A 25635-nucleotide genomic window follows, 5' to 3' on the forward strand; every position below is an offset into this window, starting at 1 on the left:
GTTTTCATTCCAGTATGAAATCTAGGATGATGAGGAAGAGATGAATGATGGGATAAGGTTGTTTCACATTTACTGTATTCATCAGGCTTCTTTATACTGTGAACTTTCTGATGAATCATAAGGTTAGAGCTTTGCTTGAAGACCTTCTCACCTTTACTACTTACATAAAGCATTTCTCCAGTAGTTTTCTGATGTCTAATGACATCAGAACTTCCACTAATGGTCATTTCCTGCTGATTACCTTGATACATTTGCACTTCGAGAGGCTTTTCCAGGAGATGAGAAAGCCCTATTTGTTCAGGAAAGCATTTGCTATATTTGCTATCATGAATACAGTCATTCTCTGAAGTAATTTTCTTAGAATAATTTAGGACTGAAGACTGTCTGGCTTCCTTCCTAATTTCATCAACTTCATAGTAACTCTTTGGATTTTTATCCACTTTCATATTAGAGTTGTAAATTTCTCCCAAACTGAAGTCACGTGCACCATCACTCATGAATCTTTGCTGGTCAGATTCTTCCACAAAAATTCTCAGCTTTGTAACTGTCTCATTTACTTCAAACTTGATCTCTGCATCTAAAGAAAACAGTCACATACAATGAAAGATGTACATAAATGTATGCTCTTTCCTCTGGTGGCAAAAATAAAAAGATCTATATTCTATTTCCCAGTCAAAAAGAATTATTTTCAAATTTAAACAAGCAAAACCAATGTTTGGAAATGCCACCTAGTCACATCCTCAGATGGTTTATTTTAGAAAGAGCTTCACATATAATGTTGCATCTTCACAGCAAACCTGCGACATAGGCAGGCCCAGCATTCTCATTCCCCTTCACAATTTAGGCTTAGAGGTCATAATGACTGAGTTACCTGGCCACTGTCCTTGTATCTGAGACTAAAATTCAAACCTTGTGACTGACTGTGCTCTTTCCACAGTACCTGATGGCTTTCCTCCATTTCACTTTCTATCTTTTCTTCCAATGCCTGTTGTTGTCTATACTCCTAATTTTGTCAGTCTCAGGTAATCTCCCTGCTGTATTGACTAGTGTGGATGCACTACCTCATGGTCATTTGTGGTAAATTTCATGTTAAGCTGTGGAACAGGTTTACTCTTCTTAACTATTATGTAATAATTTTCAGTGTTACACCCAACTTTTCTTCTTTTCTACTCATATGCAGAGATATGCCATTTGCTACACTGATACTAAGTGTTAATATGATGTTTTATAAAATATTGTGAACTCATTATCTTTCTGTCAGGAAGTGAACAGCATGATTCACTATTGGTCCTCTAGCAAGATGGCCTATTTTGTGGTTTGTACAGCCTTTGGAGACTCATGATGGTGTCCAAGGGATTTTAGGTAAAAATTCTTTAATGGTACTTTATACAGAAAAGAATTGCTCAGTCGTCTTACCAAGATATTTTTTCCTTGGGACAAGAAGTAAGTGCATGTTTGAAGCCTATTAGTTTTCTTTGTGCGGTGATTCTAAATCATAGTAATGAGGCAGAAAATGATTGATGTTCATGCAGTGATTCCCTCAAACTCTGACCACAGCTAAGTGAAACGTATTGTTTTGGTTTCTTAGTCTGCCCTCAAATTGTGTCCACGTTACCATAAAAGTTTGACATACAAGCGCAAAACAGTTTCCAGTGGATGATCACAGGTATGCATGTATCCTCAACTGCCCTCTTTACACTGCACCAGAATGGCTGCCTCAGGCCAAGGTTACCTTGCAATCTTATCACATCAAGAAGTCAGAAATGTGTGCATTCTTCCAATACAGATGGAAGGGTTTTTGAAAAACACGATCATCATACACGTAATACATTACAAGTCATCTTGAACCATCCTGGGCCATCACAGACACTCTACAGAAACACTCCCATTGCCCCTCATCTCACTGTGAAGACTACATTCTACTTTGAACTTTCTTCTATCTAGCAAACTTGGGACCGGACACCCTCAGGCCTTCTTGGAAGCTTTAACGAAAAGCTCCAAACAGTGACTTCTTGGGGACCAAAGACTTATCACTAGATGGGTATGAGAAGGCCAAGGAGTCTGAGCCCTTCTCCTTCATAATAGAAGAGGAAACAAGGGCTCAGAGGTTCAATTATTTGCCTAGGATCCCAATGCTGAAATGTGTCTAAAAACAAATTCCAACTCAATTTGACCTGCCTCCAAGTCTAGCCCTCTCTTCATTACAACACAATCATGGCTCTTACGACAACAGCCCTCATATACCTGCTTTCATCTCACTCACCTGGCCAGGAGTACCTTGGGTCATTTGGCTCTAGCAACCCTGGTGCTTCCCCTTGATGAAAAGGGGAGATCAGATCTTCTCTAAGAACTGGAAGTCCTGGGAATATAGAATAAATAAGACATAAGGACAGAGAGAAATATGCGATTTCATCCTCTTCTGGGAAATAAGACATGCAAGCAAGGACCACAAGATGGTTAAGCACACTTCAAGGATGGTTCACTTGGTATTGATCACTGGGATCCTGGGAGGGAGCAGAGACCATGCAGCCAGTTGGGAATTAGAAAATTCCACCTTTATTCTCCTCTTTCACAGAAGGATGGGCGTATTCCATAGCTTTCATTATTTAGAAATCAGAGGCAGTGGTAAGAGGTCTGAACCTGGAGTCAAAAAGAAGAGTCCAAACCAGCCTGCACGACATGGTAGCTGTGTGCCCCTGGAAGATTACGTAACCTCTGCTGGCATCAGTTCTATAAATTATGAAACGGGATCATAATAGTACCAAACTCACAGGGCTGTTGTGAGGATCAAATGACAATATCCAGGCAGGATTAGGAGCAAGGAGCTACAGCTTGATACCTATTAATGAAAAGACTGTTCTAAAGTCTAGACCCATGCCAAAGAGAAAGAGATTGCCTTGAAAGGTAGAGAGTTCCCTTTACCACCCAGTGTCAAGGAAAGGCTGCATGAGCAATCTTCAAAGACAAAATTCATATCCAATTAGAAGATAACCTCTGAGATTAGTTCCATGTTCCAAGTCTGAGATTCTGTAACACTGGTTTGAATCTTGACCTCAAACTCCCAAAAATAGGAAAAAGACAATTTCAGAAGCAACATAGGAAAGTCCCAGCTTCCAATGATGTGATTCAAATATATTCGATAGGAAAACCAGGCACCAGGAGGACCCTGGTGAATGACCAGCACTTTTGCCTTTTCATTAACTGATGAATGCTGAAACCCTACACACTGGGGAGGGAATGAAGACATTCCTTTGATGGCACATTCAGTTACCAGAGGAAATGCTCCTTACTCAGGGACAGCAGGTTCTGGACATTCTCCACCATGACCTCCCTGTATAGCTCTTTCTGAGAATCGTCCAAGAGGCACCACTCCTCCTGGGTGAAGTCCACGGTCACATCCCGGAATGTCACCAACTCCTAAATCATCAAAAGTCACAAGGTTTGTTCTTGAGGGACTCCAGAATTCATCTAGTCCAATCCTCATCAATTTACAGGAGGAAACTGAAGCACGGAAGGGATTTGCCCAAAACTCCTATCACCTTTATAAATGTCAGAGCCAACTGCTGAAGCCATAATCAATAACAGCCCAATGGAGTGTTTAAAAAACCATTTTCTATTTGAAGTGAGAATCATGTTGGAATAATAAAAGTTGGAAAAATGTCTTACTATGAAATGCTTCTCCCTATGAAGTCAGAGAGAAGGTATGTGCTCTATCAGTGAGGTACAAGAGTCTGTGGGGGAGGAGAGAAGATGATATGTCAGAAGTGTCATAAGCAATAAGTTAAGAAAATTCTATGAAGGATTTGTGAGAAGCTGGCAAGTACTATGTATTCTGGGGAAAAAAAGATTGACCAGTTATCATGAGAAAGTAAAGGAAAAGGAATTATCCACTTAATTTCTTAAAAGGCTGAAGTAAAATCCTATCTACAGAGAAGCACGAAGAAGATTCTTGAGACACATTACTCACAATTTGGAGTGAAATAAGTGGTATTGGGATTGTTTCCAGTCAAGTGCAGAAGAAATACCTATAGTTATATTAGTGGCTTAGGATGGGTGTGATGTTTCATAGCCAAAACATCTTATGTCTTCCCATGTTTGGTCAATGCACTTGGTATCTGATGCTCTTCCATTTCTAGAATATGATTCTCTTTTTTGGAGGCTCTATTGTTTTGGAGCGATTTTCTTTCACGTGGATAAAAATCTTGTACTTTTTCACCATTTTGATTTCCTATTTAAAACATTGATTTCTGTTCTATTTATAATTGAGATTTCATTTTTAGGTTCCTTTACTACTATTTTTGAGCTCCTGAGTCTTTTCACTTTCTGAGACTGCTAAGAATTTAAAAAGCATTACTTTTCACTGGGCTGTCTCCTGAGGTTACAATCCTTCACTGCACTGAATTTACTCGTGTGAGCAATCACTATAGGAAGACTGTCCTTTGACTGACTGAAAATTAATATCTGAATGAATCTCTAACTTGTTCCCAACAGAAGCAACCTTCTTTCTTTCTCCATTCTCTCATATCCATCCCTCACCACTGTGGGGTGAGGTCATGAACTCCAAGCTTTCATTTAAGGACAGATTTTTCACCCAGTTCCACTACCTTGGGACTTGTCCATCAGTCTTCATCACTCACTGGGATCACATCAGCCTTGGTACTAAATCTCATCACTCTCCTCTGTGTCTCTAATTAGAGGGTGGGGCTGAGAAGTACAAACCTCCATTTAAGGAGGTCCAGCTCACAGATCTCCCCATTTCTCACCTGGCTGACTACTTTGGGCCTTCTAACTTCACCATGACCCAGTATCTGATGTCATCTGCCTCCCTCCTCTTGTTAACTTCCTTTTGTGTATTTACTTTCCTCAATAAAGTTTAAGCTCCTTTAGGGAAGTAGCCATTTCCGGTACCATATTGAATAACAGTGGTGACAATGGACATCCTTATTTCATCCCTGATCTTACTGGAAATGCATCTACTTTGTTCTCATTACATATAATGTTTGCTGACTAATTTTACTTTAAGAGCCCTCTGTGAACTAGACATCATCTATTTTTTCATTCTTCTAACCCCTTACTTCTTAGATCCAATGACATGGGCCTCCATCTCTTGGTTTGGGGCATTTTCTCTGGCTCTCCAGAATGGCTGGAATTCTCTGCCTCCTCATTTCAGCCTCCTGGGGTTCTTCAAGTCTCAACTAAACTCTCACCTTCTACAGGAAGCCTTTCTCAGCTCCTCTTCACTCTAGTGCCTTTTTTCTATTAATTATACCCCATTGTCTATATCTCTATATAAATATATCCCATGTCTACAGATTGTCAGCACATGTTGGTGCTTGTCTCCCCCTTAGGCTGTGAGCCCCTTGAGGGCAGATGCTGCTGTTTGTCTAAGTACAATGTCCAGCATACAGTAGGCACTTCAGAAGTGTTTATTGAGTGTAACAGCTTGCATTCTCTCCTTTTCAGATTCTCTCCATGTGACCTTACATTGGCTTCTTTCCTCCATTTTGTAAGAAAATGGGAGCCTGGTCTTCAGAAAGGGCGACCATCTACAAAGGCATCTGATGTCCCCCACCCCTTGCTGTCTTCTCCAGCAATCTGCACCCTCAATCATGCCTACCTCCCCTCCCCTTGTCTCAAATTTTCACCTTTTCTCTATCAGCTGGTCCTCTTCCTACTGACTTCAAACGTACCCATCCCCTGATTCTTAAGGAAACCTCCCCTAAACCTTCACCACCCCTTCAGCCATCATCTAATCTCACTTCCTTTTCTTGGCCAAACTCCCTGAAAAATCTGTCTGAACTCTCTACTGCCCTTTGGCACTCACTCCTTAACAACCCCTTACAAACTGGCTTTCTTCCTCTTTCTCTGGAAGGTATTCCCTCTATTGTTAGGGGTACTCCTCTATTAGAATGGAAGCAGAGATTATTCCATTATCTATAGCTTTGCCCCTCACAACTCGTCCAGTGCCTGGCACAGAGGAGTCCCATCAGATTCACTGGATGACTGACTGGGCCATACTACCAGACCTCTTCTTCACTTTTCATTCTTAATCATTCTCCAAAGTTGTCCCTGGGCTGGGGGCCTAGAGCCACTCTCTCTCCCCATCCCTGCCATTTGCCCCGTCCCTTTTTGTTCCCACTGGTGAGCTGCCAGTTCCCTTCTCTCCACTTTTTCCATGCTTTGCCTCCCATTTCCTCTTGTCCAGACCACAAGGGATTGGCAGCTTTCCTGACGCCCTCACACGAGGGAGGAAGAGGGTCTGTTGGGATCCCTAGAGCACACCAACCTAAGGTCCGTTCCCCTAAAGTAGGAGGGAGCCAGGCAGCAGTGTGCCAGTAAAGGCTGAACACCCGGCTTTCTGAGAAGAAACAACTGCAAACACAACACACGGCTAAGGTTTGTGTTCATCATGGATGTCACTTTCTTGTGTCCAGAAAATCAAGCCTTGACTTGTAGCCCTGGCCAAGAGCAAAGCCATGAAGCCTACCTACAGATAAGGACTGAGTGAAGTGATTCCCCTTGTCACTCAGTTGTAATGGAGGGAAACCTAAAAAACACACAGAGAGTGCAGCAATTTGGGGGGCTGGGAGTGGTTAGTGTCACCGAAACACTTCAAAACAGAAGAAGAGAGTAGGGCAGTGTGGTTCCTACTTTTATTTCAATTTTATATCAATTCTTGTAAAGAAATGATCCATAGGTAAAAAGATGGCCAGCCTCAAAGACAATCCTCCATGAAGATGGAACCGGTCATGTTGGGTGATACTGGTCAAGTCTGGAGATGTGCTGCACTCACCTGGGCTGGGGGGCTCTGGGTCCCAGAGGCCATATCTTCTTGATGCTTGGTAGGCTGGGTTGAGGAAGGACAAGGATCCTAGAAGGTGAGATGTCTTTCCTTTTTCTTCCGAGGCAGGAGGTTGGCCTACATGGATTTACAGAGGAGTGAGGTCTCAGAGGAATGATCAAGCCCCTGGTTTTGCACTCAGGGGATAGACTCCAACAGAAAAAAAAAGGAGACAGCAGGTAGGGTCAGGCTAGGACAGACCTGCACAATGAATCCATAATCAAAGGGTTTCTGGCAGCCGAGGAAAAATGAGCCCTCTCCTCTTTGTCATGTGACCCAAGGCAACCAACCATTCTCAAGTCTATCTCTAGTCTAACCTATCTACAGGACAAAGACCGTTAGCCTATTTTAATTTTGGCCACTACCTACTGCCAAGTTGTGCAGGTCTGGGTTAGGTCTCAAAATCAAGACTACTTTCCATTCTCTAAGTCCCTCTTTTGCCTCACTTTTCCCTCCCTCATTCCTCCACCATCTCCCTCCCCCTTGTCATTGTCCTCTATGCTCTTCCTTGTGTTTCCTGTCTCACCTGTTCTTCCAGGTGTTCTCTTCCCCTCCCCCACTTTAGAAGGGATGTTCCTTGGGGACAGACGGGTTAGCCAGGTGACACAGCGGATAAAGTGCCAGCCTGGAGTGAGGAAGACTCCTCTTCCTGAGTTCAAGTCTGGCCTCAGATCCTTCCTAGCTGTGTTACGCTGGGCAACTCACTTTGCCTCCATTTCCTCATCTGTAAAATGAGCTGGAAAAGGAAATGGCAAATCACTGCAGGATCTTTGCCAAGAAACCCCGAGATGGGGTCACAGAGAGTTGGGCAGGACTGAAAAACAACTCAAAGAGAAAAAAAAAAAATGAGTGTATTTCTTTTTGCTGGCATAGCATCCCTAGTTCCTAGCACAGCGCCTGGCACACAGTAAGCGCTTAATAAATGCTCAGACTGAGGTCAGCGTCACTCCCTCGGGAAGCTGGCAGCAATGGAAAAGTCACTGTATTTCTCTACCAGGACAAAGTGTCTCTCCCAGTGTCCTCAGAAAAGGAGTCCTGATGACGTCATCCTGAGCCCTCCCTCCTGCTCCCAGGCTGAAGGGGGGGGCTCTGGGGACCCCTCCCCCACTGGCCTCTCCATCCTCAGAGTCACACGGGACAAGCCTGAGGCCCCTGGCCCAAGGTTCAGCAGGACTTCGGGCCCCGGGACACCCCAGGACGACGCGGGGTGGGGGGCTGCTCCCCCTCCTCTTACAATAAAGCTGAGGCTGGAGGGGACTGGGTGAGGGGCGGGAAGTGGGGGGTCACCCCAAAGGCCAGCCCTGCCCCTCCCCCCAAACGCACGGGGCCCGAGGGAGAAGCGGAGGCCCAATGGGGGGCCCCCCCGTAAGGGGCCTCCCCTCCCCCACGTCACACAAGTGTGCCCCGGCCCCTCCCCCACCGGAGCCCACGCCCCCACGCACGTGCAATCCCACCCCGGTACCAGCTCGAGCTCACCGGCACTTACCCCCCAGACACCTCCTCCACCACACACACCCCCGCGGCCCCGCCCTCTCCTGCACACGCACTCCCACACCATAGGCCGGGCCCAGGCCAGTCCGGCCGCTCCCACGCTCACTAACCCGAGCCGGGTCCGCCGGGGTCTTCGGGCTACGCCGGGAGGGAGGAGGAGGAGGGGCTGCCCTGCGGCGCGGGGACCCCAGGCCGCGCCTGCGCACTCCCCCCGCACCTCCCCACGGGGCTGGGAGCAGGGGCCGCGCCTGCGCACTCCCTCCCTCTGCGCCAACCTCCTTCCCCCCACTCACCCGGCGGCGGCCACAGAACAAAGAGCCGAACCAGGAGCCGAACCGACAACCGGGAACCTCCGGAGAAGCTGCGCCTGCGCACCCCGGGATTCCCAGCATGCCCTGGGGTTCTGCCACAGGAGGAGGGGCCGAGACTGAGATGGGGTCGGGGAGGGGCGACGTCATTCTCTAGGCCCGGTCCGGGCGTTCTCCCCCCAAACCCCCTACTCTGCTTCCGGTTCCGTACGGTCCGTATTTAGAGTGTAAGCCCCTGGAGGGCAGGGCCCCTCCCTCTGGATTTGCCCCCCCAGGCCGGTGCCTGGCACACCGTGGGCGCCTAATAAGTGCCTCTTGCCCCATTTCTCCTCCAAAGGCCTTGGAGGTGCTGCTGTGTCGTCATCCCATTCTTACAGAGAAGGAAACTGAGGCAGAGGCCAGCAGCTGACCGGTGGAAGGCCGGGGCTCAGTTCTTTCCTCATGGGCCCCTGGGAGAATACGACACCGGCTCTTTGGGGGAGCAGGGGGGCCCCCAGGAGGGGAAACCTCTCACTCCTTAAGGAAGTCTGGTGACCCAGGGGACAGAATCGGGCCAGATGTGGCTTCAGACACACTCGAGCCCTCTTGTTCTGGTCCCTCAGGACGGGATCAGAAAGCTGTGTCTCCCTGCGCACAGCAGATACAATGTAACCAGCCCCATCCCCTCCCAGTCTTCTCACACCTCCTCCCCTCCCCCTCCTCTCTGACCCAGGCACACTGACCTGGGTGATGCTTGACCACGACCCTCCATCCCCTGACCCTGTGGATGGCCTTCCCCCAACGTGGGCCCCCTGGCTTTCTTCATGTCTCAGCTAAAGTCTCCCCTTCTGAATACAAGCTTTGTCTGGTCCCTGACACTGCCTGAGCTTTCCTTCTCAGGGTGCAGAGATTGTTTGGACCCAGCTGGTGGCATGTTCTCTCCCCATTAGAATAAACTCCTTGAGGACAGAAACTGTCATGGCTTCAACCTTTCTTTGTATCCCCAGGATGTTGGCACAGTGTTTGGCACAGAGGAGCCACTTTCTAACTGCTTGTTGACCTAAGAAATGGCAAATGGGAGGGATTCAGAGAGACCTGGGAAGGTGTGTGTGTCCTGAGGCAGGAAGACATGAGCAGAAGCAGGACAACTTCTGCTCTGCTGACAGCACTGCCAAGGATAACCTACATCTAACAGGATAAAGCTTCCTTGGCTCTCTTGGATTCCAGGATTGCTGATGCTGGTCAGGTCTGTGGATGGACTGCACTCACCTGAGATGAGGGTCTCTGGGTGCCAAGGGCCATCCCCTGTGGTTCTAGGCTCTCTCCTTGTAGAAGGCTTTGGTCTCTGCAAGCTAACCTGGGGAAAGAGAAGGATGTCAGAGGAGGATAGACAGTGTCTTTGCCTTCTCTTACTAGGATGGATGCTGGTCTGCCAGGGATAACAGAGGGTAAGCTCCCAGAACAGTTACAAAGGCCCTGCTCTGACCTCATGGGAGAGACTCCACCTCAGTAGGAGGGGAGCAGGGAAGATCAGGCTTGGAAATGGCCTTGGTCTGAGTAGGAAGAGGACTTGCCACCCTCTCTAACTCCTTCCCTTTGACCTCATGACCCTCCCCCATTCTCCTGCAGAGACCAGAAGGTAGAAAGGACTTGGGATCCCAAATGGGATGAGACCAGGCAGAGCCTCAGTGACCCTTGACCCAGAGCTCTGCCTCCACCCAATAGTTTGGGTGAGATATGTAGGTTAGGTCATTATGACCCAGTGGTAAAACTGGGGATGGCACCCTAGTGATGGGGTACAGACTCTTGAACCTCCTTGAATTCTCCTTGAATCTTCCCATTTGATCTGGCAGTTTCTGGAGGCCCATGGGCTTTTCATTGTCACTGTGCTCAGGTCTCTAATGCATTCCCCACCCTACAACTCCAGGAGAAATGCCAGGAGCAGGACAGAGGTGGGTACACAACGTTTGTAGATCTGACCAAGGCCTTTGACACTGTTAGTCATGAGGCTTATGGAAAATTATGTCAAAATTTGGTTGCCCAAAGGTTTGTAAGCTTAATACCAGATCTATTCAATTATAGATTATGGGTAGAGGAACATTTGAGGCTGTCTAAAATTAAGCTATTAGGCATAGGACTTTAGACCAACAACATTAAGTTAGGGTCCTTTTATTCTTAGTAATACTGTGGAGACAATTAGGTCAAGAGCTTGTGAAGTTAGCAACATAAATATTATCTGTGTCTTGGTTTATGTTTAAAAAAAAATTCTTTTTTGGTCCATATTGTAAATGTTTTAAAAAGATGTATCACCTGACCAAAAGTTTGAATTGCTTTATCTGTTATAAACTGTGTTAAAAATAAAAATAAAAAATAAATAAATGAATGAATACACTAGAATACTAAAAATAAAAAAAAAAAATTTGCCCCAGTTCTGGATAGTGGACAATGCTGTCATGCCTTCCCAGTCACCAATGGAGTGAAACAGGGCTGTGTGCTTGCTCCCATGCTTTTTAGCATTATCTTTTCAGCCATGTTTCCAAATGCTTTCAATGAGGATAAACATGGCATCAAGGTCAACTACCATACTGATGGTAAGTTCTTCAATTTGAAAGGGCTACAAGCCAAGACCAAAGTGGAGGGAGTGTTGGCGCATGGTTTTCTGTTTGCAGATGATTGTGCACTCAGTGCAGCCTCTGAAGCTGAGATGCAACAAAGTATGGATCAATTCTCTGCTGCCTGTGCTAATTTTGGCCTAGTAATTAACACCAAGAAAACACAGTTGCTCCATCAGCCACCACCACACTATCCATACATGGAATCATTGGTTACAACAAATGGAGAAGTTTTGAATGCTGTGGATAAGTTCACTTACCTTGGTAGGGTACTTTCCAGGGATGTACACATTGACATTGAGGATGATGCATGCATTTCCAGAGCTAGCTCAGTGTTTGGGAGGCTCTGAAGAAAAATTTGGGAGAGAAGAGATATTAGACTGACTGCCAAACTGAAGGTCTACAGAGCCATTGCGCTGACCTCATTCTTACATGCTTGTGAAAGATGGACAGTCTACCAGCACTATGCCAGGAAACTGAATCACTTCCATTTGAACTGTCTCAGGAAGATCCTAAAGATCATCTGACAGGATAAGGTACCAGACACTGAGGTCCTTGCTTGAGCTGAACTCAGAAGCATTCAAACTATGCTTCAGAGAGTGTTGGGACTGGAAGCTCAATTCCGTGTGGACAGTCTCGGGCAGGTAAAAGTGGGACTTCTAAATCTTAGAGTCTTACGAGGCCCTCCATGAACAGCGGGGGTTCGAGAAGGTCAGACCGAGCTAGCTCGGCTAGCTCGGGTATTTCCGCCTCTCCCCCGGAGATACCTGATGGGTGGAGTCTCCCTGCCCTCGAGGTCGTCCCGGATTGGAGCACACCTAGTTACCTAACAGCACGGTATTGAGATGCAAACTGTGTGGCTGAAGATTAAGTAGGATTGAGGAAGCCTAAAAGCTCTTAGCACGTGTGGAGCCAAAGAGAAAAGTAGGGCTCCGCTTCTTTTCTTTCCTCTCTCCCCTCCCCCTCTCTCCCCCGCTTGTACTTCTACTTCCATTCCCTTAAGCTTAGCCTTCTTAGGAAATTTCCTCCTAAAGAAGACCCCCTGCACTTGTAACCGAAACCCTGTAATAAAGCTCAACCCCTGTTTGACTCTGGAACGTCCTTTCTCTCATACGTGCATCCGGCGTGGCCAGCCGAAGACCTGGACAGGTAAGAAAGACTCGGGTAGCCCAATACAGGCCTCTAGGCTTGGCAGTTGGCGTCCCAACAGGGATTGGGAGCGTAGATAATCCTGGGTGCTTTTGGGGTACACCCGGAAGGGGCTGTGAAAGAAGCGAGTCCCGAATCCTAGATTCGGAAGGAGAGAAAGGGGAGAGAAGCTTCCCAAACCCCTGGGAAAAGGGCAGGGATGAGGAATCAATTGCCAGTAATAAAGCCAGAGGAACAGGAGGTCTGGGCTGAGAAACTTCACAGGGAATGCAGGGAGGCGGGGGTCACAATAGAGTTAAACGACCTCCGAGAATTTTGTAAGGAAGGGCCGGAGAGGCCAGGGCGGGATTGGAATAAGAGTGGAAGCGGAGAGAGGGGAGGGGAGAGAGGAAAGAAAAGAAGCGGAGCCCTACTTTTCTCTTTGGCTCCACACGTGCTAAGAGCTTTTAGGCTTCCTCAATCCTACTTAATCTTCAGCCACACAGTTTGCATCTCAATACCGTGCTGTTAGGTAACTAGGTGTGCTCCAATCCGGGACGACCTCGAGGGCAGGGAGACTCCACCCATCAGGTATCTCCGGGGGAGAGGCGGAAATACCCGAGCTAGCCGAGCTAGCTCGGTCTGACCTTCTCGAACCCCCGCTGTTCATGGAGGGCCTCGTAAGACTCTAAGATTTAGAAGTCCCACTTTTACCTGCCCGAGACTGTCCACACGGAATTGAGCTTCCAGTCCCAACAAGAGAGCACAATTCTAATGGGCTGGCCATGGTGTTCAAATGCAAAATCTATGCTTCCCAAAAAGACTATTTTGTGGAGAACTCACATGGGGCAGGCGATCATGTGGTTAGAAGAAGTGATACAAAGATACTCTCAAAATTTCTCTCAAGAACTTTGGATTTGATTGTGTGACGTGGGAGACACGGACACAAGACTACTGAGCATGGTGTGCCCACAACAGAAAGGTGCTGTGCTCTACAAGCAAAGCAGAATTGAAACAGCACAAAGGAAACATATGATGCGCAAATTTGGAGTAACCACCCCAACTGTTCACACAGACTAAATTTGCCCTATCTGTGGTAGAGCATTCTGGGCTCATATTGGTCTGATCAGCCACAGTTGTACACGTTGAAACTTCACTTTATCATAGTGATGTCATTTTGGTCCTCTTTGAGAATGAAGGACCACAGCCGTAGAAATGTTGATGATTCGTGTCAGCCTACCTTATATGCTGCTTCTTTCCTATAATTTTTGTCTCAACTAACTTTTTAATTGGGTCTTTTGGATTTTCCATGGATATAATAATATCATCCACACAAAAGGATACTACCTCATTCCCTAGTCTGATTCCTTCTGTTTCTTTTTCTTGTGTTATTGCTACTGCAGGATTTCCAATATAATGTTGAATAATATTGGTGACAGTGGCCATCCTTGTTGAACAGAAGATCTTACTGCAAAGGCTGCTGGCTTATCTCCATTACAAGCAATGCTTGTTGACAGTTTTAGGTAAATGCTTCTCATCAATTTAAGGAAAAATCCATTATATTTTATCATAAGCTTATTCTTCCACTATTAATGTATGAAATAATTTTGTTATTTGTATTATTGATATAATAAACCATATGAATAATTTTCCTTATGTTAAACCACTTCTGGTAAAAAGGTGGTAGAAATGCTAATTGGTCACACTGTAGAATCTTTGTAATATATTTTTGTAACCTCCAATCTAGTATTTTATTTAGAATTCCAGGATTGCTGATGCTGGTCAGGTCTGTGGATGAACCACACTCACCTGGAATGAGGGTCTCTGGTTGCCAGGGGCCATTCTCTCTGGTTCTAGACTCTCCAAGGAAAAGACTTTGGTCATCTGAAAGGATTGAAAGCATCCCTTTTCCTATTTTTACCAACAGTTTATATAATAATGGATTTTGTTTTGGAATGTTTGATCAAATTCATCTGTAAATTCATCTGGTCCTGGGGATTTTTCCTTTATGAATTGCTCAGATCAGTTTTTTCCTCTCTGATACTGGGTTATTTAAATACTCTACTTCTTTTGTTAATCTGAGTATTTTTTATTTTTCTAAGTATACACACATTTCCTCTGAGTTTTCAGTTTATTAGCATACAATTAGGCAATACCATTTCTGATAATTTCCTTTATTTCCTCTTCAATTGTTGTAAATTCTTTTTATTTGATTTTTCTTTCTCTTTTTTAATCAGACTGTTTATTGATTTCATTAGTTTTTTTAAGGCTCCCGGTTGTAGTTATTAATTTTTTTGCTTTCATTTTTGTTAATTTTTTCTTTGAATTTCAGAATATCCAATCTGGTGCTTAATTAGAGTTTTTGATGTGTTGCTTTTCTATTTTTTAAAAGTTGCATGCACAATTCATCGGTCTGTTCTGCCTCTCTGCTGCTGGTCAAAGTGTTTGGAGAGATAAAATTTTCTTTAAGGGCCACATGAGCTGCATCCTAAAAATTCTGTTTTGTTGTTTTAATGTTGTTATATCTTTGATGAAATTTTCTATTGTTTCTATGATTCTATGTTTTCTATGATTTCTATGATCTTTGACCTATCAGTTCTATGATGTGTTTAATATTTCTGCTTTGAGGAATGTGTGAGATTTTTACGCCCAATACAGAGTTAATTTTTGTAAATCTCTGTATTTAAAAATGTATTGTTATATTTTCTTTACTTTTTCCTCCCATCTCTATCACTACCTAATATATCCCTTCCAAGTTATCCCCTATAACAGAAAAGTATAGTCAAAGAAAACATTGACACATTGGATATGTCTGAAAATACATCCCATTCTGCTCTTCCAATCAATCACCTCTTTACCAAGAGATAGGAGGTACTCCTCACCATGACTTTGATTTTTGATTTTCCATTGCCACAGACAGTCTCTAGTCCTCTTCCCTTAGGCATGTAGCAGCTCAAGACTGGAGGAGTCTTTTTGCCCAGGAACCATCTCTATTAACATCTTAGATGAGACTTTTGAGATTCTTCTAACATCACCAAGTTCACTGTGCAGGCTGGCAATTTGTTCTGAGTTCACAGTGACTGGCCCCATCACATTAAAAAATGGGGCCTGAGGAGCTGCGTATGGCATAGGAGAAGGTTCAGAAGAGGATATGGAGCTCATTCTTTGCTGGGATTGTGACCTATGCATAGTTGCTGCTGGATCCATTTCAGGGATGCTCCACTGTGGTGTATGTATTGGAGAAAGGGAGTCTAAGACTGCCATGGGAAATTTAATCTCCTTTCTTTTCAGTTCTTCATAAATATGCACCACAGCAGTGAGATCAGAACTACTCCAAAAACTACTCCAAGGCTGAATCAAAGCCAGTACTTTGTCTTGGACAATAGTAGGAGGATTGTTCTTAGGGGGGATGATTTTTACAAAGACACCATCAATGAAATTGTAATTTGCCACAAGGATGTGAAATTGATGGCCACTGTTCTTGACAGAAGTCTCCAGAACTATCAATGCCAACATCACTTCTCTGTAGTTTCCATTTCCATTGAGCCTCCTCTTTAGGGCCCACAGGGCATCCTGGGACCCTCTTCTGTCTCATCAGTGGTATCACAGATCTCCATATTCAATATCCAGTCCTCACTCTGTAAAGATTCATCTGTAGCCTTTCCGAGGCATTGTCCCACTAAAATGCTGAATGGGTTTCCCCGGAAAATCCCCATTTTGTGAGGACAGCACTGCAGGTGGCAGAGGCTCTGACCAAGATGCTGGCTGCCAGCATCAAAACTACCCTCTATGGTTGTCCTGGACTGAGATTTCACTATTTTCCTCCCAGTCTCTCTTTTCACCCTATCCCTATCCTTTACCCTCTCATTCCTTATTTTATCCACTCATCTAAAATTCCCTATAATATATATTAGGTATGTATGTATGTATGTTGTGTCCTCCTCAACCCATATGAGAATAAGGTTCCAGGGTTACCAGTACTCTACCCCTACCTGATTCCTCTGTATTAGTTTAAAAAATTTTTTTTAAAGAGTTCAGAGCCAATACTTGAAACTATAGTCATTAAGAACTCAATGGAATATTGAGAAAAGCACTTTATATTTGAAGTTAAAATCATATTGAAATAAATTGCAGAAATGCCTCCATATGAAAGCATGGAGGAGTTCTGTGCTTCATCACTGAGGTATGAAAATCTGTGGTGAGTAAGAGAGAATGTGATATGAAATTCCTCTTTGTCAGAAATGTCATAAGTGATATGTTAAGAAAATTCTATGATGAGTGTGTGAGAAGCCAGCAAGAACTCTGTATTCTGAAGGAAAGTATTAGTGTGATCACTGAAGAGAGAACAAAGAGACAGCAGTCATCTATCAATTTCCTAAAAGGTGAAAATAAAATCTTATCTCAATGAAAGCATTATTAAAATCCATCACTCACCTTCATTATTTGGGGGGTGGGATGAGGAATGAGAAGGGGAACAATTCTAATCTTTGTCCCACACACACTTCTATTCTCTCCTACCCAAAAATAAAAAAAAAAATTGTAACAAGTGTATTTAGTCAAGAAAAATAAATTTCCACACTCTCCACTTCCCAAAGTGTCCTTTCCAATGTACATTTTGTATCCATCCGCTGTGGATCATGAGGCAGATCTTTGTAACTCCCTTGCTGTTCCTGATCATTACAGTAATCAGGTGTGACATCTTCCAAAGCCATTGGCCTTCGCAAGGTTGTGATCATCATCAATGACTCCCTGCAGCCTGCAGGAGTTCATCCAACTCTTTCAAGGTTTCACTAAAGCTGTCTGTGCCTTTTTGTGGCATTAATGTCCCACCACAGCTATTCTTTACATGGATGCATATAATCAAGTTCTACTTTTTCTATACCTTGAATATGAGGCCTTTATGAGCAAACTTATTGCAAATCATTTTCTCAGTTAATTGCTTCCCCTTAAATTTTAGATGCTTTTTTGTGTCACTTTCTTTTCTGTGATCCTCTCTGTCCCCTGTTTGGTGATGAGCTCTTTCGCTATTCAGAAATGTCTCTTCTTCATGGGAGAAGTAGAGTCAGAAAAGCAACAGCAATGGTCACTTATTACTGAAGATTTGTGCATCTCATGACCTCATCACTAATGCTATCTTCTGTTTACCTAAACACAATGCAACTTCATGAATGGACCCCCAAAGCAAACGCTGGCATTTAATAGATTATGTCATTGCAAGGAAAAAAGACAGAACCTAACAGTGATGAAGGTGATGTGTGACTCAGAGTGCTGAACTGATCATAGATTTAGAACTCCTCCAAGCTAAATATTTATTTGCAGTCTACAAAAGTGGTTGCCCCAAACCAAGATGACTACCAGAAGACTTAATGTCAACAGATTAGAGTGCTTCTCTGATCGGGAACCGTTCTTCCTAACTTGGAGGGAAAGCTGAACCAACACATCTTTGGCAACAGTGGAGCAGAAACGGAGTGAGCAACTTTCAAAAATTAGGTGTACAGCACTGTCATTACTCATCTGGGTCAAAGCACTCATAGATATCAAAATTGGTCTGATAAAAATGATGGGGAAATTTGGAAGCCAATAAATGAAAAATGAGAAGTCCATAGCATACAACAGCAGGATAGTTCATCTACCTCTAAGAAGGCAGCATTTAATTCTATCAAAAGTGAAGTGTAAGCAAAACTTAGAGAGATGCAGGATTCTTGGCTCAGTAAGGTGGATGAAGTTCAGTTTTACACCGAAAGTAACAATCCAAAGTGCTTTTATGATGCCCTGAAAGTTATTTGTGAGCTGAAGACATGTGGTGTATCTCAGCTACTCAGTGCTGGTGGAGCCCCATTGATTATTGATAAAGACATGATACTAGAGAGAGAGGCTGAACACTTCCATAGTGGTCTCAACAGATCATCCTTAATCAATGCTGAAGCCATTAATTGTATTCCTCAAGTGGAAGTCAATCCCTCTCTAGCTGAATTTCCAACTGAAGAAGAGGTTTTAAATGCCGTTAGGTTCATTTTGTGTGGCAAAGCACCCGATGCTGATTCTATTCCAATTGAGATTTACAAAACAAGGGGACCCACTGCTCATACAAAAGTTCACTGAAATCTTCTGGGTTATATGGCAAGGGAAGTTATCACCCAAGACTTCACGTATGCCTCCATTGTCCATTTTATAAGGGTAAAAGAAATAGATTATCCTGTGACAATTACAGCAAGTGGGGGTGGGTCATCTCTCTTAGTCATTGCTGGCAGGATTATTGCCAGAGTCCTCATTAATAGGGTAATCCTTCACCTGGAAGATGGTCATCTACCTGAGAGCCACTGTGGCTTTAGAAAGGACCAAGAAACAGTTGATATGGTGTTTGCTGCCCAACAACTCCAGGAGAAGTGCCAAGAGCAGAACAAAGGTCTGTATACAACATCCATCATTTTGACTGAGGCTTTGAATACTCTCAGTAGTGAGGGTTTGTGGGAAACTATGGCAAAATTTGGTTGCCCAGAGAAGTTTATCAGTATTGTATGTCAATTTCATGATGGCATGGTTGCCCAGGTTCTGGATAATGGATGATGCTCTTGTACTTTTCCAATTACCAATGAAGTAGAAAGCAAGGTTGTGTACTTGCCCCCATGCTTTTTAGCATGATGTTTTCAACAATGTTGTCAGATGCCTACAATGAGGATGAAAACAACATCAAGGTCAGCTACCACACTAATGGTAAATTACTTAACTTAATAAGGCTACAAGCCAAGACTAAATTGGAGGGAGAGTTGGTGCATGATTTTTTTGTTTGCAGATGAATGTGCATTCAATGCAGCCTCTGAAGCTGAGATGCAACAAAGTATTGATCAATTCTTTACTACTTGTGCTAATTTTGGCTTAACAATTAACACCAAGAAAAAATAGATTCTCCACCAGTGAGCACTGAATCATCCATATGTACAGCCCTCAGTTCTAGTAAATGGAGAAATTTTGAATACTGTGGATAAGTTCACTTACCTTGACAGTATACTTTCCAAGGATGTACACATAGATAATGAAGTTGATGAGTGCATTGACAGATCTAGATTAGTGTTTGGGAGACTCTGAATGAAAGTGTGGGGGAGAAGAGGTATTAGACTGCCTACCAAAATGTAGGTCTACAGAGTCACTGTGTTTACCTCATTGTTGTATGCCTGTGAAACCTGGACAGCATATTAGCACCATGCCAGGAAACTGAATCCCTTTCATTTGAATTGTCTTAGGAAGAGTTTGAAGATCACCTGGCAGGATAAGGTACTAAACACTGAAATGCTTTCTCAAACTGAATTGCCAAGGATTCAAACACCACTGGCATTTGAACAACATGGACAACCCAGTGTACATTTTCCTAAAAGATTGTTTTATGGAGAACTCACACAGAGCAAGACTTCACATAGTGGTCAGAAGAAGTGATACAGGGACACTCTCAAGGTCTCTCTTAAGAACTTTGGAATTAATTGCATGACATGAGCGACTGACAAAGGACTGCCCAGCATGGTGTGCCTACATCAGAGAGGGCACTGTACTCTATGAGCAAAGCAGAATTGTAGTAGTTCAAAAGAAATATGAGATACACAAATTTAGAGACATCACCACTTCAAATGTTCACATGGACTATTCGTGCTCGATCTGTGGTGGAGCATTCTGAGCTTGTATTGGTCTGATCAGCCACAGTTAGACATACTATACCTTGACTCCAACATAGTGATGTCATTTTGGTCCTCTTCAATAATGAAAAACACCAACCAACTGAATAACCTCTACTTATTCAGTAAATTTATTGTACTGAACACAGTCATTCCTTGGGGTCACGGTCTTACCATGATTTAGAGCTGAATATTGTGTTAAGCTCTTTCCCACTTTGTCAAATTCAAAGTGATTTTTAAAAAAATTATCTGTCTTGATATCAGTCACAAGTTTTTCTCAAAATGAAGTCATTAGGGCCATCATTCGTCAATCTAAGGTGGCAAGACTCTTCCACCGGAATGTTCAGGTTTGCAGTAGTCTCATTTTCTTCAAACCTGGTCACTGCATCTAAAGAAACAAGCATATACATTCACACACATACACATACACATAAATATATCCTCTTCCCTCAGATGGCAGAAAAGAAACTGATTTTTCTTTTATTTCCCCAGTTAAAAAGAAGAGTTTTCCAAATTAGGTAGAATGAATCATTTGAAAATGACATTAGCTCACATTCACAGTGTGATTTAAGTTCCAAAGAGCCACCAAGACACTTGCTAGCACTATGACTCTGAGGCAGATACAACTTAAACCTGCCTCTGTTTCCTCAACTATAAATTGGAGATTAAAACAGTATCTTTAGGCATTGTTGAGAGAATCAAATGAGATCATGTCTATGAAGCACTTATGCTAGTAACTGGTACATAGCAGACACTGTAGGAATACTAATGCTAATTAATAGTAATTTATCATTGTTATTATTAAATCAACTTGTACAGAAGCAAATCAAAGATAGGGTTTGTCAAGTATTGAGCCAAATACCACAAACTTTTGTTCAGAGAAAAAAGTCCAACTTTGAATTAATTTCATATATTATGCTCTGTTCATCATCTTCCAAGTTGTAACTTCTTTGATTAAAAAATACTATTCCTAATCAACAAAATCTGGGGAGGAGGGAAAAGAAACTAAGAAGGAAAAAAAGTAACATTGAAGTCTTGCATATAATTGTAAGCATGAAGTTTTATTGGATTTTTAAAAAAATTCTTCCAGAAAGCCCCATATTAAATTTGTAAATTTAATATAGAATAAAATTTTATTTTTACATTTATATTTTATAATTTTATATATTTATATATTATATTTTTATATATTTATAGATTTTATAATATATTATAATTAGAATATATTTAATATATTTATATATTTTATCATTTTATGTATTTATATATTTTATATATTTATATTTTATAATTATACAGTGGAATGAAAGTACTAATTTGAAACTCTGGGCACAAAAAATATCTAGGTCATTCTTGAAAGTATGTAATGCATAAATTTAAAAGAATATTATGAGAAGATTAAATGACTAGGGGGCTTCACAACACACTTCATATTTGTTCATGAAACAAGTTCCAAGAACAAAAGATTTAGGTAATTACTGCTCTGAAGTCTTGGTGATCCATTGTATTGATCAGTGTTGCTATAATATAAATTCTTCTCCTGGTTCTGCTCATTTCTCTCTACATCAGTTCAGACAATTCTTCCCAGGTTTCTCTGACACTATACCTTTTATAATTTCTTATGGCTCCAACATCTTGCATTATATTTTCAGACCATCATCTGTTCAATCTTTCCCCATACATGGACACCATCTTTGCTTCCACATCTTTGCAACAACAAGAAAACAGTAATCAGTCCTCACTCTTCTTGACCTTTCTGCAGCCTTTTACACAATCAGTCATCTCCTTTTACTCTCTAGGTTTTGGTGACAATACGTTCTCCTGGTTCTTCTCCTAGGATGTCCAAAACTAACTCATTATCTTTCCCCAAACTTCCCATCTTTTTACTTTCCTATTACTATCCTGGGCACCACCTTCCCCATTGTCCAGGCTCATAACCAGAAGTCACCTCCTCCTCATCTCTCACACACTCACATTCCCTCATCTTATATGCAACCTTTTGGAAAGCCCTGTTGATTCTGCCTTTATAAAATCATTCACATATATCCCCTTGTGTCCCAATACTGCCACTTTCTTGGTTCAGGTTCTCCAATCATTCACATCTGAGCTATTTCATTAATCTTCTGGTTGACTTCCTCTACATCAGTTTTCTTCCCCATCCATTCAGTCCTCCACCGAGTAGTAAATTCATCTTTCCAAAATGCACTTCTTTTCATGTCATTGTCTAATCAATAAGCTACAGTGGCTACCATCAGGATCAAATATAAAATCATTTGTTTCACTGTTAGAACTCTTCATCATCTGCCCCAACCCTACTTTTCCAGCCTCCTTTCATCTTATTCATCCTCCACATGTGCTATAATCCAGTGATACAGGTCTTTTTGTTTTCTTCCTTGAACAAGACAATCAATCTACTTACTTCTTGTATTTTTTTTTCTGGCTGCCCTTCATGCCTCAGATGCTCATTCTGGCTTTTTAAAGTCCCACCTAAAACCTCACATTCTACAATAAATCTTCTCTGGTCCTCCTTAACTTTAGGGCTTTCCTCTCTTGATTAGGTCCAATTTTTAATTGATATAATGGATTTTTCTATAGTTTGTTTGAATGTTGTCTTCCCCAGTGTGAACTCCTTGAGAGCAGAACTTGTCCTTTGCTTTTCTGTGTATCACTGGGGCTTAGCATTGGGTCTGGCACCTACTAGGCACTTAATAAATGCTTGTTGACTTGAAGAAAATCTAGGAAAGTGTTCATATTGGACAGCCTCAGTCCTTTTTAAAATTATCTCCAGAAAGTTCCATGCCCCAAAGTTTCAAATAAAGGTTTCTTATAGGATCATAGATTTATCACTGGAAGAGATCCACAAGGCCATGGAGTCCAACGATCCCATTTTACAGGTGAGTGAAAGAATTGAGGGTATTAGAACAACAAATGGTAGTGGAAATTGAGTGAACCACACTGAATTCATCTTGTGAGTCAATTCTGGATCTAGCTGGGTTCCTTTTTGATTCAATTATGTGTCTAGTCCAACTGCTGTCTTGTGAAAAAACTTTTTTCAACTGTGAGAAAACCTTATTGCATTATTTGAACCTAGTCCTATGTGGCTAGGAAGATGGACCACCTCAACCTGCTGCTAAGAGACCTTTTACTAAGGACCTAAACTATGCAAATGGCACCTAGCTGGTACAGTGGATAGAGTGGCAGCTCTAGAGTCAGGAGTACCTGAGTTCAAATCTGGCCTCAGACATTTACTAGCTATGTGACCCCAGGCAAGTCACTTAATCCTATTTGCCTCAGTTTTCTCATCTATAAAAATGAGCTAGAGAAGAAAATGGCAAACTAGTCCAGTATTGTTGCCACAAAAATCCTAAATGGAATCACAGAGAGTCAGACATCACTAAAACCATACCACAACAACAAGAAGTCTGATCAAAAACCCTGTAAGATTAAAAGATTGATGCAAGGAGTTTCCTCACAATTATACATCTCAAACAACCCATATAACTTATCTAAAAACTGGTCCCATTGTGGTCAATCAGTTATTGTTTCCATGTTCCTTTGATTGTATAAAGACACTTAGGAGAAATGAAACATCTCTTTCTGATTTCAGGAAATAGCACCTGCTTGCTCTCTCCTTCCCAACTTAGTCTCTAATTTTTCCTTTAATTAAAAATCAGATTATCTAATTATGTATGTTCATTAATTGTTTTCTTTTAATTAATTTATCTTATTAGGTTAAATTTTTAATGCATAAAAAACCCATCTATTCTGTCATCAGGGTTCAGTGCCAAGCTGAAGAGGCCCGGTCCCAATTTGTTATGGAATTGACAAGCACTGTTTAATATACTGATGTGCTCAGAAAAAACCTTTGTTTCCTTATTTATTTCAGATTTCATGTGAGGAAACTGAGGCTCAGATTCATGACTTATCCAGGATCATATTGCTAAAAAGTATCTAAAAAGAAATTCCAAGTCAAGTCTTCCTGTCCCCATGTATAGCATTCCCTTCACTATGACACATAAATGTCTCATGATAAAAGACCTCATACATCTGCTTTCACCTCAGTCACCTGGGCACAAGTTCCTTTGGTTGTTTTGCTCCAAAATCCATGATGCTTCCCCTTCCTGAAAGTAAAGAGGTCAGATCTTCTCTGGCTACTGGAAGCCCTAGGCATGGGGAATATGGAAGAGATGAGGATGGAGAGAAATTTTTACTTTGGTCCTCTTTAAGGAAAAGGGATATGCAGCTGAGGACCATGGGATGATTCCCAGGATCCTTCAAGGATGGTTTCCATAGTTGAGATCTTTGGAAAAGGGGATTATGGGATCATGCAGCCAGTTGGGAATCAGAAAATTCCATCTTTGTTTACCTCTTTCATGGAAAGATGAACTTGTATAGCTTCTGTTATTTAGAAATTAGAAGCAGCTGGTAATGCAGTAGCAAGACCCCTGGGTCAGAAGTCAGCAAGTCTTGACTTTAAATCTAATCTCAAACACTTAGTAGCTACGCGCCCCTGAGAAAATTATTTTAACCTCTTTGTCTCAGTTTCCTCAAATATAAAATAGGGATAATGATAGTGCCAAACTCACAGAGATGTTGTCAGGATCAAATGAGAAAACATTCACAAATTACTTAGTACAGTGCCTGAAACATTGTAGGTATGTATAATTGCTTACTCCATTCCCTTTTCTCACCAACTGCGCTGGAATTTGAGGGAACAGTGAAGGGGGAATAAGGACAAACTTGCTATACTAGGCAGCATTAGGACATGAGCTATCAATTTATTCTTGTTAACAAGAACTTTCCGAAGTCTACACCCATCCCCCAAAATAACAGGTTGCCTTGGGAAGTAGAGGGTTCCCTTCACTACCTATCTTCAAGGGAAAGGAAGATGAGCAGTTTTCAGAGATTTTGTAGGTAAAATTCACATCCAGTTAGAGGTTAGATTAGATATAAACTGCTGAGATTAGCTTCAAGTCTGAGATTCTGTAACACTGGTCCACCATCCACATGAACGTTTGAAGTAGAGATGGTTCTAAATTTGTGCATTTCATGTGTCTTTTGAACTACTTCAACTCTGCATAGAGCCCGGCACCCTCCTTGATGTGGACATACCATGTTGGGCAGACCTTTGCAAATGTCTCTCATGTCACACAATCAATTCCAGAGTTCCTCAGAGAGACCTTGATAATGTCCTTATGTCACTTCTTCTGACCTCTGTGTGAGTGCTTGCCTTGTGTGAGCTCCTCATAAAATAGTCTTTTAGACAAATGTACACTTGGCATTCAAATAATGTGGCCAGCCCACTGGAATTCACTTTCCAAAGTAGAGTTTAAATCCTTGGCAGTTCAATTCAAGAAAGAATTTCATTAGCCCTCTTGATATTTTCCATCTTGTTTTCCTCCCAATGAATTGTTACTATTTCTTCTTGCTCTATAAAATAATCCTTTGGTAGTTTGATTAGTTTGATGGTGAATAAGTACATCGTCACATTTCTCCTATTCACAACTAAATGAATAAGACACTGTTGCTAATATTAAGCAAATTTATGTAGCACTGCAATTATTTACAGCTAGGTGGATAGAATATTAAGTCCTGGACTCAGCAAGACCTTA

The 25635-nt window shown here is 42.4% G+C and overlaps 1 protein-coding gene, 1 long non-coding RNA gene and 1 pseudogene across 3 annotated transcripts in view; all 3 read right to left on the reverse strand.

The window, feature by feature from the left end:
• Window positions 1–25635, reverse strand: part of LOC140508383 (uncharacterized) — a 58892-nt gene that overhangs the window by 2805 nt on the left and 30452 nt on the right.
• On the reverse strand, window positions 6640–11032 carry LOC140508384 (uncharacterized). 2 transcript variants are annotated; one of them, XR_011968416.1, is made up of 3 exons: window positions 8626–11032; window positions 7368–7577; window positions 6640–6919 (listed from the first exon to the last, which is right to left on the reverse strand). It is a non-coding gene; the product is annotated as an uncharacterized lncRNA (long non-coding RNA). The 2 variants fall into 2 exon arrangements; XR_011968415.1 differs by lacking the exon at window positions 8626–11032 and adding an exon at window positions 8443–8619.
• Window positions 15297–16205, reverse strand: LOC140503159 (TOM1-like protein 2 pseudogene; annotated as a pseudogene).

Source organism: Notamacropus eugenii, chromosome 5 (genome assembly GCF_028372415.1).
Source record: "Notamacropus eugenii isolate mMacEug1 chromosome 5, mMacEug1.pri_v2, whole genome shotgun sequence".
In the NCBI taxonomy this organism is placed as follows: domain Eukaryota; kingdom Metazoa; phylum Chordata; class Mammalia; order Diprotodontia; family Macropodidae; genus Notamacropus; species Notamacropus eugenii.